This window comes from Nyctibius grandis, chromosome 2 (assembly GCF_013368605.1).
Source record: "Nyctibius grandis isolate bNycGra1 chromosome 2, bNycGra1.pri, whole genome shotgun sequence".
Lineage (NCBI taxonomy): Eukaryota > Metazoa > Chordata > Aves > Nyctibiiformes > Nyctibiidae > Nyctibius > Nyctibius grandis.
In genome coordinates, this window is record NC_090659.1 from 96,558,452 (window position 1) to 96,575,276 (window position 16,825).

The window sequence follows — 16,825 nt, forward strand, 5'->3', positions numbered from 1 at the left end:
ATGCAACATGTAATACCAATTTTATAATTCCTCCTACTTTGATGACTTAACAGGCGTCTTTTTGCAGTTCACATCTGCTATTTTGTGGACAGATTTATTTTTTTTTTTTTAAACTGGACTGTGATTAGGAGCTGGTGTTTTTTTCACATGGTTTGCCACGATATGGCTATGAGTCCCACTTTTTCCTACTCTGGGTTTTTTTGGTCACAAGAAAGCAAAGCTTTAATTAATTACTCTGTGGCTCTGCTCATGGAATTTGACTAGTTGCTAGCGTTCCCTTGTTGTGCCACGTAAAGCCACAGAAATGCAGCCTCTGCCCTTAATTTTCTCTCCCCAGCACTTTGCTGCCTTTGTTTCTTTCAAGAGCTGATTGCTCTTGAGGGTTAAGGATGCTCATTCCCACCCTGCCACGTGTGTAAAGACTGTGCAGAAATTTTGAAGAAAGGAGCTTCGGGGCTGCCTATGGCAGCAATAGGAACAACCACTGCCAGGGCTGCCACTGCCACCCATCTGGGTAGGAGATGGGGAGGCGAGAGGTGGCAATGAGGTCAGGGGAGTGCTGGGACAAGCCAAAGGGCAGGAGAGGAGCAGAAAGATAGGATCTGGCTGTGACCTTCCTCCCTTTTTCTAGCCCCAGATGGTGCATCAGCTCCAGGCATGCGGTGCCATGCAAGACCCTGCTCTTCAAGGCTTCGGGGTGAGATATGGATATGGTGGAGGGGAGCCATCAGCCCGGGGGCTAAGGACGCTGAAGCTGCCAGGTTGCCAACAGAGCCCGAGTACACAGAGTGTTTTCCAGGTCTCCAGGATAACCTTTACTCTGAGCTGACAGGCTGATTTGCTGTTTCAACCCCTTCCTTTGGAGATGAGTTCCCTTGGATTCATGCTGCCTGTTGCCACAGACACTCCTCTTCCCTGTCCTTCCCTTCCGTCCCTTAATCTTCCCTTATCTTTTCTTTCTCTTCCCGTCCAGCTCATCCCTTCACAAAACTGCAGGCCCATAAAAATCACACTCAGTACAGCACTAACCCTTCCTTGGACAACATGAGCCTGGACGTACTCCTGCTCTGCCCACTCCCCCAGTTCTCTGACACATCCCCTGTCTCATCTCTTTAGGACCCAAGTGTGGGGCTGGATCTGCAGCTCTGTGTCCAGAACGAAGCAGGACAGGACCCAGGCTCCTTTTCTCCTGCCCACTCCTCTCCTGAGCATCTCCTTGCTAAATCAGTGGGATTTGGTACTTACCTTATCTCTAGCACACTGCAGGGTACAAAACTCTGCTTTCAGCATCATAGAATCATAAAATCATAGAATTGTTTTGGTTGGAAAGGACCTTTAAGATCATCAAGTCCAACCATCAACGTAGCACTGCCAAGTCCACCACTAAACCATGTCCCTAAGTACCACATCTACAGTATCACTGGGAATCATTCCTGCATCACTGAATGATTCCCAGCATCATTGGGAATCATTCAGTGACACCGCAAGGATGCAGTTGCCGGTGTGCCCTGCTCTTCTCTGCATGTGGAGGCTCATTTCTGATGCTGCGCTTTTTGGTAGATGGTCCAAAGAAAACCTGGCTGCTCTCTGGAGTGACAGCTAGCTTGCAGCCTGACATGAATGAAGAGCATAGCAAGATGGAACAGATTTTTGCCTCGGGCCTTCTCTGCTGATGTGTTAAGTTTGGCAGCATCATTTGGAGAAGAAGTGAATTAATCTTATTGGAGTGGTGTACAAAAGAGTCTGGGAGGGAAAAAAAAAGAAGATATGTGAATCCATGTTGATTATTTTGAAGCCATAAACGAGTGGCATAAGAAAAGAATTTGACAACCATATGGACTTTCAGAAGTGTGAAATCTTCTGAAAATGATATGCAATCATGTAAAGACTGGCATGAAAAAAGAGACAACTTGAAATATCGATGGATAAGAAGTATAGACAGAGGACTGCAATCTGTGATACAGGAGTTAAGATTCTGGGTACATGAAAAGAATGCTATATAGAAAAAAGTACATAAATTAAATTAAACTAAATTAAATTAAATTACATAAAATAATTCTCCCAAAGGTGATAGAAATAAGTCAGTCCTATTTCTTATTGCTGGTTCTTAGAACCAGACTCTTTGGGGAACTGCATTCTCAGGGATTGAGCAACAACTTTTCCATGAAAATAATCATTGTTTTCCTGTGAAGGTTCACTGACGATGCCACATGCAATCTGGATTTTACACAGGGCAAAAACTACAGGTACAAGAGCGCAGGTCCTGCTGAAGGGCATCAGCTGCTTCCACTGAGTTCAGTAACTAATGTGAGAGGGCTACGTTTCTCCTCTGATGTTCACCAAGGAGACACTTCTTATCCCAGTGCTTGGGAGGTGCTGCTGTTCCCCCTGAGAGGCAAGTAGGATGACAAGAAACCAAATCTGCAAATTTTGTAACTTCAGTGTAGCACATCTCCATACGTGCTGTATGTGCATGTGGCAGGGACGTCTCCAGGGCCACAGGGCCTGACAGATGAAGGTACATGATATGAAGTCACTCACACACCAGGAAAGGAGTTAAGTGTTGCTCTGCTGTCTTGGGCAAATGGGGGTGTTGGCAGGGCCAACTCATCAGGTCTGGACAAGGGCTACCACGCTGCATGAGGCCTTACCTGCTAGGAGGAGAGAAACTTGAGAAGTCTGGACTCTGTCTGGGGGACTAAGTTTAAATGCTGGCACTCTGAGCCTCTTTACAACCTGAGTGTTTGATGCCTTTCCCCTTCAAGTTATAACAGTGCACAATACTGTGAGACCCAAATTGCAGCAAAAATCTGTTCAGGTTTGATTTATAAATGGCTCTGATTTGCCTCTGATTTCAGCTTCCCCTTTGGCAGCAGTCCAGGTCCAGATACTGGTTTGTAGCTCGTCACACAGTGAAATAATGAGAAAAGCAGATGAAAGGTGTAAAAATGAAAGTGGAAAAGACACCACCTGTGCCATCCTAAAGAAGCAGAAACAAAAGTAGGCTGAATGCTCAGAAGAGATATGATCTAACATGAGAAACACAGATCAGGGCAAAAGCTGGCTTTCATGTGTCAATAGAGATATATGATGGAATGAAATGGATCATGTACATTAAATGCATCTATTGGCATAGTTTGGGTGTTGGTTCTGATACATCAGCAGAACTTTGGCTCTGAAGTTACTGTGGTTTGGAAAGAGGAAAATAATGTTACCTGTGCATACTGTAATGCACGTTACTGTGGCTCACCAAAGCACTGGGGTCTCAACCCAAAGAAATGCAAAGATGACAAATATAGGGGAGCCCAGAATCAAATGAAAGATCCTAGCTGGTCTCTCAGAGGAGCACTTGTGTGATTTTGGAAGCCCTATAAAATGTGTGTTTGTTCAGCTCAGCAAGGGTGTGTGAAAGTTAGTAACGATCATGTCTTCCCCCTTCAAACTGACAATGGCTTCTCACCTGCACGGCAGTGGCTGCTCCTTCTCCATCAGTAACAAATATTCCCTGAGCCACAGAGAAAGCAAAATGCCTCTCCGTGCTGTGGTGTATAACCAGACACTCATATGGCAGCTCCAGGATGCAGATCTCCAAGAAGCAGTTAAAAAGTTCTTACATGGTTTGTTCATTACTACAGCCACACCAATCTGAAAAGGGCTTGTGTGCCCAGCAGCTTTGCTTGGCTGCATCCATTAACAGATATCCTGCCTCCCTACAGACTTCGCTGGTCTTACACAAAGCGGAAAGTTTCAGCAGGAGGACTTCAGAGCAGCTTGCCTCAGCTGCCCAGGGAAGGTGGTCGTAGGCAGGGAAGGAGGAGCTCCGGGGTGATCCAGGCTTTACAACTGCACAGCAGATCGGACCAGGGAGGATGGGCATGTGTGTCCCTCACAGCCCACCTATGGTGTCCCATCACTGAGGTATCACAGGAAACCTAACTTGGAAGCAATTGAAGGGGGGTGAGAGGGATCCCAGCCTTGTTCTGCCATTGCATGGGGTCAGTGTTGAGGAGACCACGAGTCATGCTGAGCACTGAGAGAGCAGCTGGGACATGGGGGGATGGACAGGTTGTTCCACACTGAGCACCAGTTACCAGGTTTCTGGGGGAATATCTTCACTTTTTTTGGTCTTCAAGCCATTTCCTGTCTCACCCATAATGCTCAAAGTCATTTTCTGCTTTTCTCCAGTGTGATTTGTATCTCAGCACGTACATGCTACAGAATTTCCTACCTCTGTTTTGCTTTGAAGAAAGCACAGAATCTGGGACAAACACTCCTATAGTGTGACATTTTGAGTCACTTTTTCCATTCTGCAATATTCCCATTAGACCCCAATGTCTTTAGGAAGTCGGTACGCATAGAAAAATGTTCACACATATCTTAAATTTTTCCATATATGTGTCTTCTAAGTAAACCCTTTCTCTCTTTCCCCTTGCCTTCCATTAGGCCACTGCAACACCCAACAATCTTTTGTTGCTTGGTGACATGAGCACAGTCACCAGTAAATTTAATATACCAAGGTCGTCTTCCACCACTGAAGGTGGTACTTGAAGTCCTAAAAAGTACCATCAAGAAAGTGTTACTGATGAGAATGTGATGAGCTGTATAGAGTAACATGAGGCTTTTTTGCTATTTAAAATTGAAACTCCTGAGAATACTTCAAGATGCCATGATCTGTATTTTCAGACTGTGGAGTGACAGGCCTAAAGAAGAGCATATCAAGACCCTCCTTATTTCTTTATTTAATGAGGAATGGGGTTTAGCTGAGGAATTTAAATGATTGACTGATAAGTATTTGGAATTCTTGAGGGTCATAAAGATCAAGGCAAATGGATCAATCCAAAATAATTAATTTTGACACTGTGACAACTGCTAGCTGTTTCTTTTTTCCCCTAAACAAACTATGAATATTTTTTCTCTTCTTGAAATGCTGAAGTAAAAGAAAAGTCTTATTTTCCAAGGAACTGCAGTATTAAATGTCCCTATATTTAACAAGAGCACTTACAGATGGATGTAGCTGTTCTATCTCTAAAAGAAAGAAAACATTGAAAAACAACAATTTCTTAATTTCATGATTCATTCATTCATCAGCTGGTCCTTTGACACTTTTTCTTAATTAATAGACTTGTTATGAGACAAAGCAGCAACAGAGACACATTAAGGAAGGAGAAAAAAATCCATTGAGAAATAGATGTTTTACATTTAATTACAACAGTCATGCAGTGAGCATATGTACTATGCCACATCTCAAGCAGAATCAGCACATCATTGTGTCCTTGAAAGAGTGACCTTCGGAAAGAGCAATTAGCTTTTTAACACTTTTTCTTTTCTATTACTAGTAACGTTTCTGATGATTCAAGATAGTTTAACAGTTTAATTTTGTCTTCTTCCAGAACACAGATTTGCCATTTTCAAACATACAGCCTCAGGGGCTGGGAATATAACAGTGCCAAAGGTCCTAGCTTGAAAGGTATCTCAGGACAAAAGTGCACAGAGAACAACTCCAGGTGAAACACCAGCAGCCATCCTGTAGTGAATGGCACATGCCTTCTGCATGGCTTCACACAGGACCCTCAACCATGTGGCACCCCGGTCTTCCTGGAGAAAAATTGAGAATAACATTGTGTACCAAACCTAGGTCTAATGTAGGGCTGCTTACTACAGAGAAACCTCATGTTGTGGTCTAACCCTGCAGGCAGTTGAACACCACACAGCCATCCGCTCACTCCTCCAGACTGGGATGGGGGAAAGAATTGGAAAAAAAGGTAAAACTCATGCGTTGAGATAAAGACAGTTTAATAGGACAGAAAATGAAGGGAAGATAATAAGAGTGAAAAGAATAATCAAGTGATGCACAATGCAATTGCTCACCACCCACTGACCAATGCCCAGCCAGTCCCCAAGCAGCCGCCGCTGCCCCCCAGCCAACTCCCCCCAGTTTTATTGTCCATCATGTTCAGCATGATGTCATATGATGTGGAATATCCCTTTGGCCAGCTTGGGTCAGCTGTCCTGGCTGTGTCCCCTTCTGGCCTCTTGTGCATCCCCAGCCTCCTCACTGGCAGGGCGGTATGAGAAGCTGAAAAGGCCTTGACTGAGTGTAAGCACTGCTGGGCCACAACTAAAACATCCCTGTGTTATCAACATTCTTCTTGTCCTAAATCCAAAACACAGTATTATACCAGCTACTAGGAAGAAAATTAACTCTGTCCCAGGAGAAACCAGGACACCAAAACTAAACAATATTATTTTGTTAGATACATATTCCAGCAGACTTCAGTTTGAAGGAGGAGAAGGCAGTGCATGTTTTCTCTAAGAGCTGGGCCTGCATTAGAACCCTGAAAGCTCAGTGTGGAGCCAGCTCTCTTCTCCTGTCAAACTCCAGCTGTGTCAGAAAGAGCTCATGGCTGGGTATGAAGCAGGCTGCACACTGATATGAGAGAGGGAAGCTTCCCAAAATTACTGCCACTCTGGGGATTATTTTAACTCTCTTGATTCCAAGAACCTCTGCGGCTCAGAGAGGAATACTTCAGAGTTAAGGGGGGAAAAAAAAAAAAAGAAGAACGAGCATAGAAAGCAAACAAACTACACTGGAAACCAGCAGTTGTTCATGTGAGTACGTGCTCGCCTACTTCTATGGCCTGAGCTGGCTTTTGGCCCTCCTGTTTGGAGCAGTCTGAACAAAGGCAAAACCCAAGCAGTGCATCACACTGTGATCAGAGGATTGTAGATGCCCTGGTCACTACAGTATCTGAAGAAAGCCCATGTAGCTCCTTGGTGAATTTGCCTTAACATTAGCCACTTCAGGATCAGCAAGTTAATTTTCAGGGTCCCATTTCTGGGAGATTCTTCTCCCCTGACCTTTGTTCTGCTGCTTCCTCCCTTTTTCCATCTGTAGGAACATTTGCAGCAATACAGAAAAAAAAAAAATTCAATTTTAAAGTTGTTTCCCTGAGCCATAAGGGTGATCCTATCAGCCTGCCTTGATCTGATGCAGAAGTCCTGCGTGACCATCACAAATAAGGCAACATGACAGAGGCAACAGTCCAGCAGGGCTGAAGGTCTGCGAAGTGCCTGCAGGCAGCAAGCCCTGCTGTGTCCTTCAGAGAAAAATTTTATTTTAACCTCTGGCTCCCTATTTAAGTGCTGGTCTTGCCATGCCACTGTTACAAAGATCAAGAGCCAGAGCTGCTAACATCCAGCATTAACACTGGGTAGGGCTTATTTTGTCTCTGCAGCAAGCTTTTCCTGCCACCTGCTGTACCCAGTTTTCTCTGTTGCCTTAAGCAGATAGTGGACCAACCCTGGTAGAGCTGAGCACCATCAACTCCTGACACCAGTGGGTAGGAAGGTGCAACTGCAAATTACCACTTGTTCCTGTGGGACTGAAATCCATGAATCATAGAATCATAGAATGGTTTTGGTTGGAAAAGACCTTTAAGATCATCAAGTCCAACTGTTAACCTAGCACTGGTTAGTGGTTAGTCCACCACTAAACCATGTCCCTAAGTACCACATCTACTCGTCTTTTCAATACCTCCAGGGATGGTGACTCAACCACTGCACTGAGAAGCCTCCTAGTGAGAAAAGCCCCTGGCTTATTCTTAGCAGCTAGCTCAAGCACAGCGGAGAGAGACGGGAGACTTCCTTCCAGGAGACCAATGATACCCTCAGATCTCCATCGGGAGAGAAAGGACAATCTGGCCTCAGCTGCTACATCTCCTCATTCAGGAACCAAATGCCAGGCTCAGGTCTGAGTTGGTGAAGACCTGCTCAGGCCTGTGAAGGATGTGTGCTAGGGCAGTTTCCTTGTTGGAAAAAGAAAAAAAAGACCTGCTATAAATGCACATATTTTTGCAGAAGACTGTCAGCAGAAAAACAGTGGTGTGTAACTGGGGGAAACATGTTCACACAAAGTGGTCCATTTCTGAGCCAAATAAGCCAGGCCATGTTAAATTGGACACCAGCAGCAGGTGCAACCCATCCACCCTGCTGTAAATCAACCCCTTAATGCTGTCTTCTGCACTGACTTTGACTAACTTCAATTGCCAGATCCTAATGCCATTGTGAATGTATTTATTGAGCCAACTTTGGATCTCCACCCTTCCCCCTGCTCTTATTGTCACTGCTGTAAACTAACCTTGCATTTTCTCCAGCAGGATTCTTCATCCCTGTGCATGGCTGTCCCTTCAGTTCTCCTCAGCTGTCACTCACAGCAGTCACAAGAATGGGATGAGCCTGTTACGTGGACTGCTAGATAGGAATACTTGACATAGCAGTTCCTCTGCTATGGAGATAGTAAGCCAAAGGCTTTGCCTTTCCTGGTGCAGGACACCATGGGCTATGATTGATCCCACATTGGGAGGGAGGGGAGAGCAGGAGTCTGGTCTCAGGAAGACTGTTTTGGGCTTTTGGGTTGCACCAGGACACCTGGACCACTGCAGCCTGAGAGTTTTGCTGTGGTCTCTGTGCTTCCCACAGGTCTCTGTTGTACCTCCTCCTCATGTGCCATGAGCAGGCACATCCCTCTCCTCCTGGGTACTCTTGCTGCCCACAGCGCTGCAGCAGTGCAAGGCTCTCACAGCTGCCTCTCCCCACCACCAGCATAAGACTCTTCTCATACCTGCCTTGCTCACTTTGCTGCGTGTTGATTTTGCTTTATGGGCTACCATGAGGCTGGGGAAGACCTTCAGTGCTCTGCTTTCCATGTCTCATGAGAAGGACAGAGCTCAGCTGCTCAGTAAGGGAAGAAGAGAGCCACAGTGGGCAGTGTGCAAGTAAAGACACACGTGCTCGCTCGTGCCTTCCCGAGGCTCTATCGGACATGGTACTTGTACACAGGAAAGAAAAAGAGAGAGAACTTGTATCCACAAAGTCGTGTTCCTTTGCTGCTGAAAAAGAAGAAGAAACCAATCTTGTATTTGGATTTTCATGCTTTTCACTTTCTGCCCTGTTGCAGTACCACACTGACAAATGCTATCTATAAAAAGGAAACCTCGATAGAAAGCCATTAGGAGGAGGCCTTCTAATTAGTGCTTTCCCCCTTCCTTACAACTCCAGCTTCGTGCAGCAGTCTCCCTACTCTGTGTTTAAAGCTGTATCTGCCTGTAGCTAACTCACCCACAACACGGAGCACTAGACCTCCCTCCATGAAACACATGCACTGGCAGATAATCCAGATCAGTTTACCTCTGTGTACCTGGCAGCACGCTACTGTGCAGTGACCAAATATCAGAAAAGTTTGTGGTTAATTAGGATCAGATTAATCCCTGCTGACTGCCTGTCTCTGTGTAAAAAGGGCACTAGAGTTTAGAAAGTATTAAGTACCTTAAATGTCTACTTGCATAATGTAAAAATCTACTGAAGATCCAGACTTCGTGCTTGAAAGTATTGATGTGAAATTATTTACCCCTAGAGACACTTAAACATGCATCTTATCCAACCAAAGAAAGAAAATCCATTAATTAAAAATTGCCCAGGAGGAAATGTAACAAATATTTGGCCATGGAAAATAATAAACCAGCAGCACAATGGAGACAAGACATCTACATAAAAAAGACCTTAGAGATTCGGAACATTATTTCCAACTTCTAAGAATATAGTTCAGTAGATGAAGTATAATTTTTTAAAGCTGCAATAAAGCTTTGTCTGGGACACAATTGTACCTAATTTTCCATTTTATTAGTTCCTATTTATCATAAAAATACAACAAAGCTAATAATTAGATAGCTTCATGTTTACACCCAGTCTGTGACACTCCCCATGGAGCCCAGGGGGCTTCACAGAAAAGACACATTTCCTTGCTCGTATATGTTTGAATTATTTAACACATTCCTGACACTAAAATGTAGATTATATTTTGTTGAGATGCTTAGCTATCCCTAAGCATGTAAGTGGTTATTGGACATGTCAAAATATGGAGAACATTTGAGGAAGGATCCTGAGGTTGATCAAAAAAGCTGAGCAGCTATATAAAAGGAGATAATAGTAGAAATATTTTTAGAGGCAAGACAAACTAATAAAGGATTTACAGGCCTGTGAGAAAATGTCAAATTTACACATATCTTCACATACGCTGATAGGCCATTGAGCCTTTTTTCTTTCTTATTTTTTGTTACTGGCACATTTATATAAGTATTAGGGACATTTATATAATAACAAGATATTAGCTCCTTTTGAGGTCATCTGTTCTTGTGACTTATTCCCCATTTACAGTCATAAGCTTCTCATTGTGACATCACCTTGGCGGCTGCAGCAATACCTGTGATGTCACCAAAAGGGATTATGACCTGAAGTGGGGAGTAAGCTGCAAGAGCAGATCAGCTCCTAAAGAATAAAGGTTTTGTTTTGCCCTGCTAGCAGAGGAAGAAAGAAGCACCCCACCCACCCTTTCTCCTCTTTCTGTCATGGTGGAGCAGTACCATTTTGGACTTGATGATCTTAAAGGTCTTTTCCAACCAAAACAATTCTATGATTTTTCCACACAGTGCTGTCTGGTCATGCAAGGATCCCTTGCTGCTGCCATCAAAACCCACCAAGGCTCTGCTGTGAGCTCTACTGGAGCAAGGCTGGCAAGGGAGCTGCATCAGGCCCGCCAGAGCTGGGACCTTCACCTGCACTGCTTCTCTTTGGTGCTGCCATGCCAATGTTGGGATGGCACAAATACAGAAATTTGCTTAGGAGAGGGGGGGCCAAGATTGTCAGGAGAAATGCCTGACATACAGGGACATCTGTGAACTACATCTGAGCTTTCCCACAACTGTTAATGTGTGGGGCACTCTGGTGAAGAAGCATTGAATGACAGGGAGGAAACTCCGCCAGGGAGGAAGATTGGGGCTGGCTGGGTAGGAGGGTTTTGTTAGCTTGGGTGAACTTTGGTGCACCAAAGTGGGTGCATGAGAAAATATGTGCAACACGCACAAATACGTACGAACTTGCTCCTCTGCTCAGCTCAGGTGTACATCACAAGCTGGGGTGAGAGGGTAGGACAACATGTCACTGCGAAACTGCAGGGAGGCACACACAAAAGCCACAATGGGACACGTTGCAGATGTGCTGTTCCTGCTGCAGGGGCCCAGTAGCCCCAGAGGTCGGTCAAATGTTGCTTACTTGGGTCCAGTTGGTTTTCTGAACTGATGCCCAGGCTGAAGGGAGGGTACCTGTGGCATGACAGACAGGATATGAAAGCTGTGGCTCAGTACTAAGCCAGTTTGGCAATGTGGCTTTCAACGTGGATCTACCTGGTTCGAGCTACAGGAGAGGTAAAACCACAGCTGATGAACTGGCCTATGCAGAGCTGCCCTGTAAATAACTTTCTTCCACATTATTCATTCTGTAAGTTCCCATTTGATCTCACCTCTCTCACCTACTCACTCAAATCCCTTTTTCCAAAAAACAGGCTTCTTACGGGAAGTCAGCTCTGCAACTTCATAAATATCTTCATGTTTTCATTTTCTGTTTGGTTCCCTGTCATTTCAGCCAGATCAGTAGCAGAAATTGCAGTTGGCAACACGCTCACATGAGGACCTCTTCCAGTGTCATTTACTTGGCATCATTCGTTTGGCACTGTAGGAGACTGTGATAGTCAGTTAGATAAGCATTTGGGGAGTATCTGAATTAAAATCGGCTTTTAACATACTTTATATTCCTTGTCAACAGTAAATGCATTTAAATTGTCAGTTCATTTAGTCATCTGGGAGGAAAATGTGCTGCCACAGTGCTGCTCCCCACTCCTGCTTTTGGCTCACTAGCATGTCTTGTCTGAGTGTGAGTTTCCAGCAGGCCCCATGCAGGGTACTGATTCTTCCCTAGAAGCATTTTAAATCTGCAGATACCAAAAGGGTGACTTTTGGGGGCAGAGGTGGCATTTCACAGACCAGTAAGTCAACTCTGAACGTGCTGATGCAGCACCTCTGAGCTACTGCAGGCAGAAAAGTAGCTGATCTGGGACAGCAGCCGCCACAGGTCAGCTGTGCACTCAGGAAGGGTCTTACCATATATTCAGAGTCCACAGGGAAGAGCTTTTACTGCTCAGATCTTCATATAACACTGCAGGAAATATATACACAGCTGAGATTATCTCTTTGGAGCTCATGCATCATTTTCCCTGAAGTTTCTTAAGCCATCTTCCTTTATGAGACATGCATAGAACTACTTGGATCATAATAAATCTTTACTCTCTCCTCAAGCAGCTTTTCTTCCTTTTTTTAAAAATTCAGGTAAATTTAATCAGCCTAAAAAAAGAAGTGATCTTGTCCTTGTAGTTTGTCAGCCCTTTTGAATTCTGTCTATTGAAAACCACATAACAAGCATGGTCACCGTCAGTTAGAAGACTGACCTGATTTGGGCTCTTATTCAGCCTCCACTTCTGCATATGCAAACATGTGTCGCTTCATCAGTGTTACGATGTTAATCTCATTCAGTGAAAGAGGAACTCGTGTTTGCTTTGCTTTGCTTTCCACCAGAGAAAGGCACCATTCTGCCCACTGCAGAAGACATCACACAACACATTAGAAATACCTACCCTGCAACTTGAAAAAGGAGTTGACACCAGCACTGATAGCTCACACCGCTTGGTAAATTACTGCCTGGCTAAGTTTCAGGCTGCTCCCACTACCTGTCTCCAAAACTGCCCCTGGGTACTGTTCAGGGCTCATTTATTCCAGGACTCATCCCAAAAGCCCCCATGGCAGAGCCCGGCCCAAGCCTGGGTCCCACATAGTCCTCCAACACCAGCCCATCAGCCCTTGCATCCCCAAGGGTGCCCATGTGCCCTTGGACGTATCACAGGACAGGAAACACTGATCCCCAGTGTGATGCTGTAAAATCACTGCTCTGTTATTCCACTTGCAGTATTAGATATGCAGGAAAATGAACCCACAAAAACGTTATATTCATGTTTTAGAGCCACGGGGGCTGAAGGGGACCAAGAGCCAAGTGCTGTGCAGTTTGGTCACAGCCAGGCTGTGCCACTGCCCCTCTGCTACTTAGCCTGCAGCCATGAGCAGGGATGCTATCTCCAGCTGAGAGAGCTGCCAAAAAGCCTTTATTGCTGCTAACAGCACTTTTTTCCACCTGGAGATGGGCAGGAGGGTGTGAGGGAAGAGATCTGGGGGCTCCTGCAGGATGGAGCTCCTTTGTGGGACTCTGCACTTTGTGTCCTCCCCAGCAGGTCCCACCTGGCCAGACGCTGGCACCAAGCCCATCTATTCATCAAGACCATGCCCTGTGGAGGAGTTTGTTGCCACACTAGCACATGGAGTTGGGTCTGAGATGCCATCACAGGGTCAGCTGGCTGGTTTGTCTTTTAATAAAGCTGTGCAGAAATTATTCACTTCATGGGACTTCTCCTTTGAAGGCAATCCTCTACAGTGGTCAGCCTTTGAAGAGCCAGATTTTGTCCTCATGCCTCAGCGGGAGTCAGAGGCAGTGGTGATTTTTACGTGGTATGTGGATAAGCAAATTCACTTGAACTTGTTCGGCCGGGTGTTTCATGGCTCTGCAGCCAGCCGCCTCCCTGCAGAATAAGCACTGTATGAAATGATGATGCAAATTTTTCTTATCCTGAAATTCAGCAGAACCTTGTTCCTGACTGAGCAAATGTGTTGGTATCTTGCAGTGCGGGCTCTCTCCTGGAGGAGAGATGCAAGCAGGAAGGAAGCTGGTTTGGATTCATTTTAATTTCCCCAGGATTATATATATCTTAAAGAGTGCAAACACACAAAAATCTGATGCAGATAGAAGGCTAAATTCTGTTCTCATTTATGAAGGAGTAAATGTACAGTAATCCTGCTGATAACAGGGTTGTGCTAGAGCAAAAGGAAGATTACCGGAGACCAAAGTGACACAGGAAATTAAACAAGAGGGTTCTCTCACCTTTTTCTCTTCCAGCCTTTCCCTGGGCTAAATTCTGCTCCAGATTTCTGTGTAAAGTCCACACAACAGGAACCCAAGCTAGCCGGAGCCCAAAAGCAGACCTGCTCCCCCTTTCCCCCCAGCAGCAATGCCAAACCAGGCCTTGGTTTTATTAGAACACATATTAATAAATCAGAGAAAACCCTGGTCTTCTGGGAGAAACATTTTTGTGGAAAAAAGCCTTCCAAAGAAATCTCCCTCTGCCCACAGTGCTCATGCAGGCTGTCCCTTTCCCTCTGGTTTCTCATTTTAGTCCTGTGGCTTCTAGCTGCTCCCAGGGCTGAACAAGCTCCTCGTCTTTCTCCCCAATGCCACCGCCGTGATGGCTCTACCCTGAGTCTGTTTTCCACAGTCAGGGAGCACCCTGTCCCTCGGGGGAGCCTCCCAGCCCCTACTCCCCCAGCAGCTCCCCATTTGCTCCAGGACCCAAGTTGATGTCAATGGCTTGCATTCACATTCCGGTACCTGAGAACAGAATCTGGCCCGTGAAGACCCTGAAGATGAAGTTCTGGAGAACAGCTGTCTCTGACCATTTCACTTTCCCTTGTCTCTCCTTTCTGCTCTCACACGTTTTTCACACCAGACATTGCAGAGCTTCCCATGATGGCATCTGTCAGTGCTGAGCCATGGGGGACGCTTCAGCAGTATGTTTCTTTTGCCCTCCATGATGGTCACACAGGAGAACACCAAGGGCCCATATGGTAACAGCACTGGCAGAACGCAGATGCAGGCAGGATCTAATCTATCGGTGAAAGCAGCCACCATCTGCTGCTTCTCTCTAGCACCTCCCACCAGTTCTGCTCCCTGTTTGGGGGCTTGCTCACACATCAGGAAGTTCTTTGCTGTATTCTATCTCAAACAGTGGTGGTTTTCTCTGCTCAGTGAGGGGACAGAGAGGTTGAGCTCCCTCTGAATCCCTCAGAGGTGCTCCTGTAGACACCCAGAGGAGCTCCACAGAGGCACAGCACCGTGTGCTCCAGCCTCCTACCCACACACCCAGACATCCTCATTTTGTGCTGTTCCTCACTTCCCTCACAGGCAGTCTAAGTTATGTCACTGTCAAGAAGCATTTCTCAAAATACAAATTCTACCTCTGCCCCTTTCTGTCTTTGAAGAGTTATCTTGGGGACTAAACAATTGCATTCCTTTTTAAAAGCCTTTCCAGCATTTTAAAAATAAAATGATTGCCATTAAATTTATCAGTACTTTCCTCAGTACCTTGTGATGCATATCCAGATTAAGACTCAAAGAAGGACGTGATGCCTAAGGTAGGACACAGACAAGTTTAAAGACTCTTAAAAAAAAACTAAAAAAGAGTCAAAAACTCCCTTTTTCCCAGCGGCCCAATCCTAACACTTCTGTAGGTCCAGGACACCTCTATTTTTGATCTGAAATTTCTGTAATTGGCCTGTTTGGTTTGCAGCCCCAGGGTTATGCCCCAAACTACCCTCACATAGACAGCTCAGCTCCTGGCTCCCTGGGCTCACTTGGCAAGATCAGTTTTCAGACTCACCCCCCTGCGGCACCAGCTTCTCCTCGGACACACAGTTCTTGGCTTTGGATCCCACTTTGGGGAAGATAAACTTAACACTTAGGCTGCTAAACTGAAGGGACATGAGATTTTTGGATCTGGCCTTTGTCATGATAAATGTTCGTACCCTCCTCCCAGTATTTCATCACTTGTTTTTTAGCCACAGCTAGTTTTACTGACTCTTCCTTCTTCCTTACTCTACTGCCTTTTATTCTTCTATCATTCACTAATGGATCTTCTTTTTTATTCTTTATATGTAAAGCTCATTTTTATTCCCCATGGCTGCTTTGAACAGCATTGATTCATTTTTGGTTTTCTTAAGTCAAGTCATCTCTCCTTGTCTGCAAAAACTGTTTTTGCTGCTAAGATTCCTCCACAGCTTTCCTTTCCTAAATCAGATGCAGAGAGGGAAGGTTTGAAACAAACACACACCCCAATTTCTACATCCTCTCTGTGATAAGGTATGAGCTAGAATGTTTTTTTCCCTCTTTCCCATGAAACTATGCTGTCCTACATCACATGTATACTGGGTCCTCTTACCATTAATAGTAACTTCAGCAGAGGTCCTCATTCAGCAAAACTCTTAAACCCAAATGTAATTCTCAGCATGAGGATGCTGCCATTGAAATCCATGGCAAAACTACACCCCTGCCTGTTGTACTAGACTGGGACTGGCCAAACCCTTGCCTTTCATCCGTCCTAGCAGGAATGTGGTCTAAACCCCAGGATCCTGAGGCAGACCTCAGTATCAGTGTCGATTCTGTTATCTTCTCAGAAGAGCAGAAAGAGAGGAACAGCACAAGTGCAGATGAAGGGAGGCCCATTGCTTCATGATTGTTTCAGCCCTAATTCAATTGCGTGGCTGCTCCTTCCTCACTAAGGATGAAACAGTAGCACATAAACACTATTATTTACTTTTGATGACCTTTTTCCCCATATTTTCTTTCCCGGTTGGAACAGGAACGTATGTTGTAAAATAGCTAGGTGTATATATAATGTCAAACTCCATGGAGATCAGTAAGCTGCCGTTTTATCCACATTTTTAAGCCAAAACCTCACTTGCCTTAGGTGCCATTGTGAAGATGTGAGGCTGAACCTGTGAATATGATGGGCAGGATTTGATCCTGTCACATGAAGAAAGCCATAAACAGCTGAAACTGCTTTTAAAACGGTCATAACCACAGCTCCTCTGCTTCTGGTTCATTCAAAGCGACCCCTTCCCATTCGATCTCCTTCAAGTGCACCACTTTGTTGTTTCTTTCCTTCTGGAAACTAAAGAGTGAATGAAAATCTTGCTATTTGGGATGGCATTAAAAAAAATAATGGCAAATAAAGACATTTTAATTGCATGGGATTTCTGAATGAGGTTTCAAAGTGGGGGAA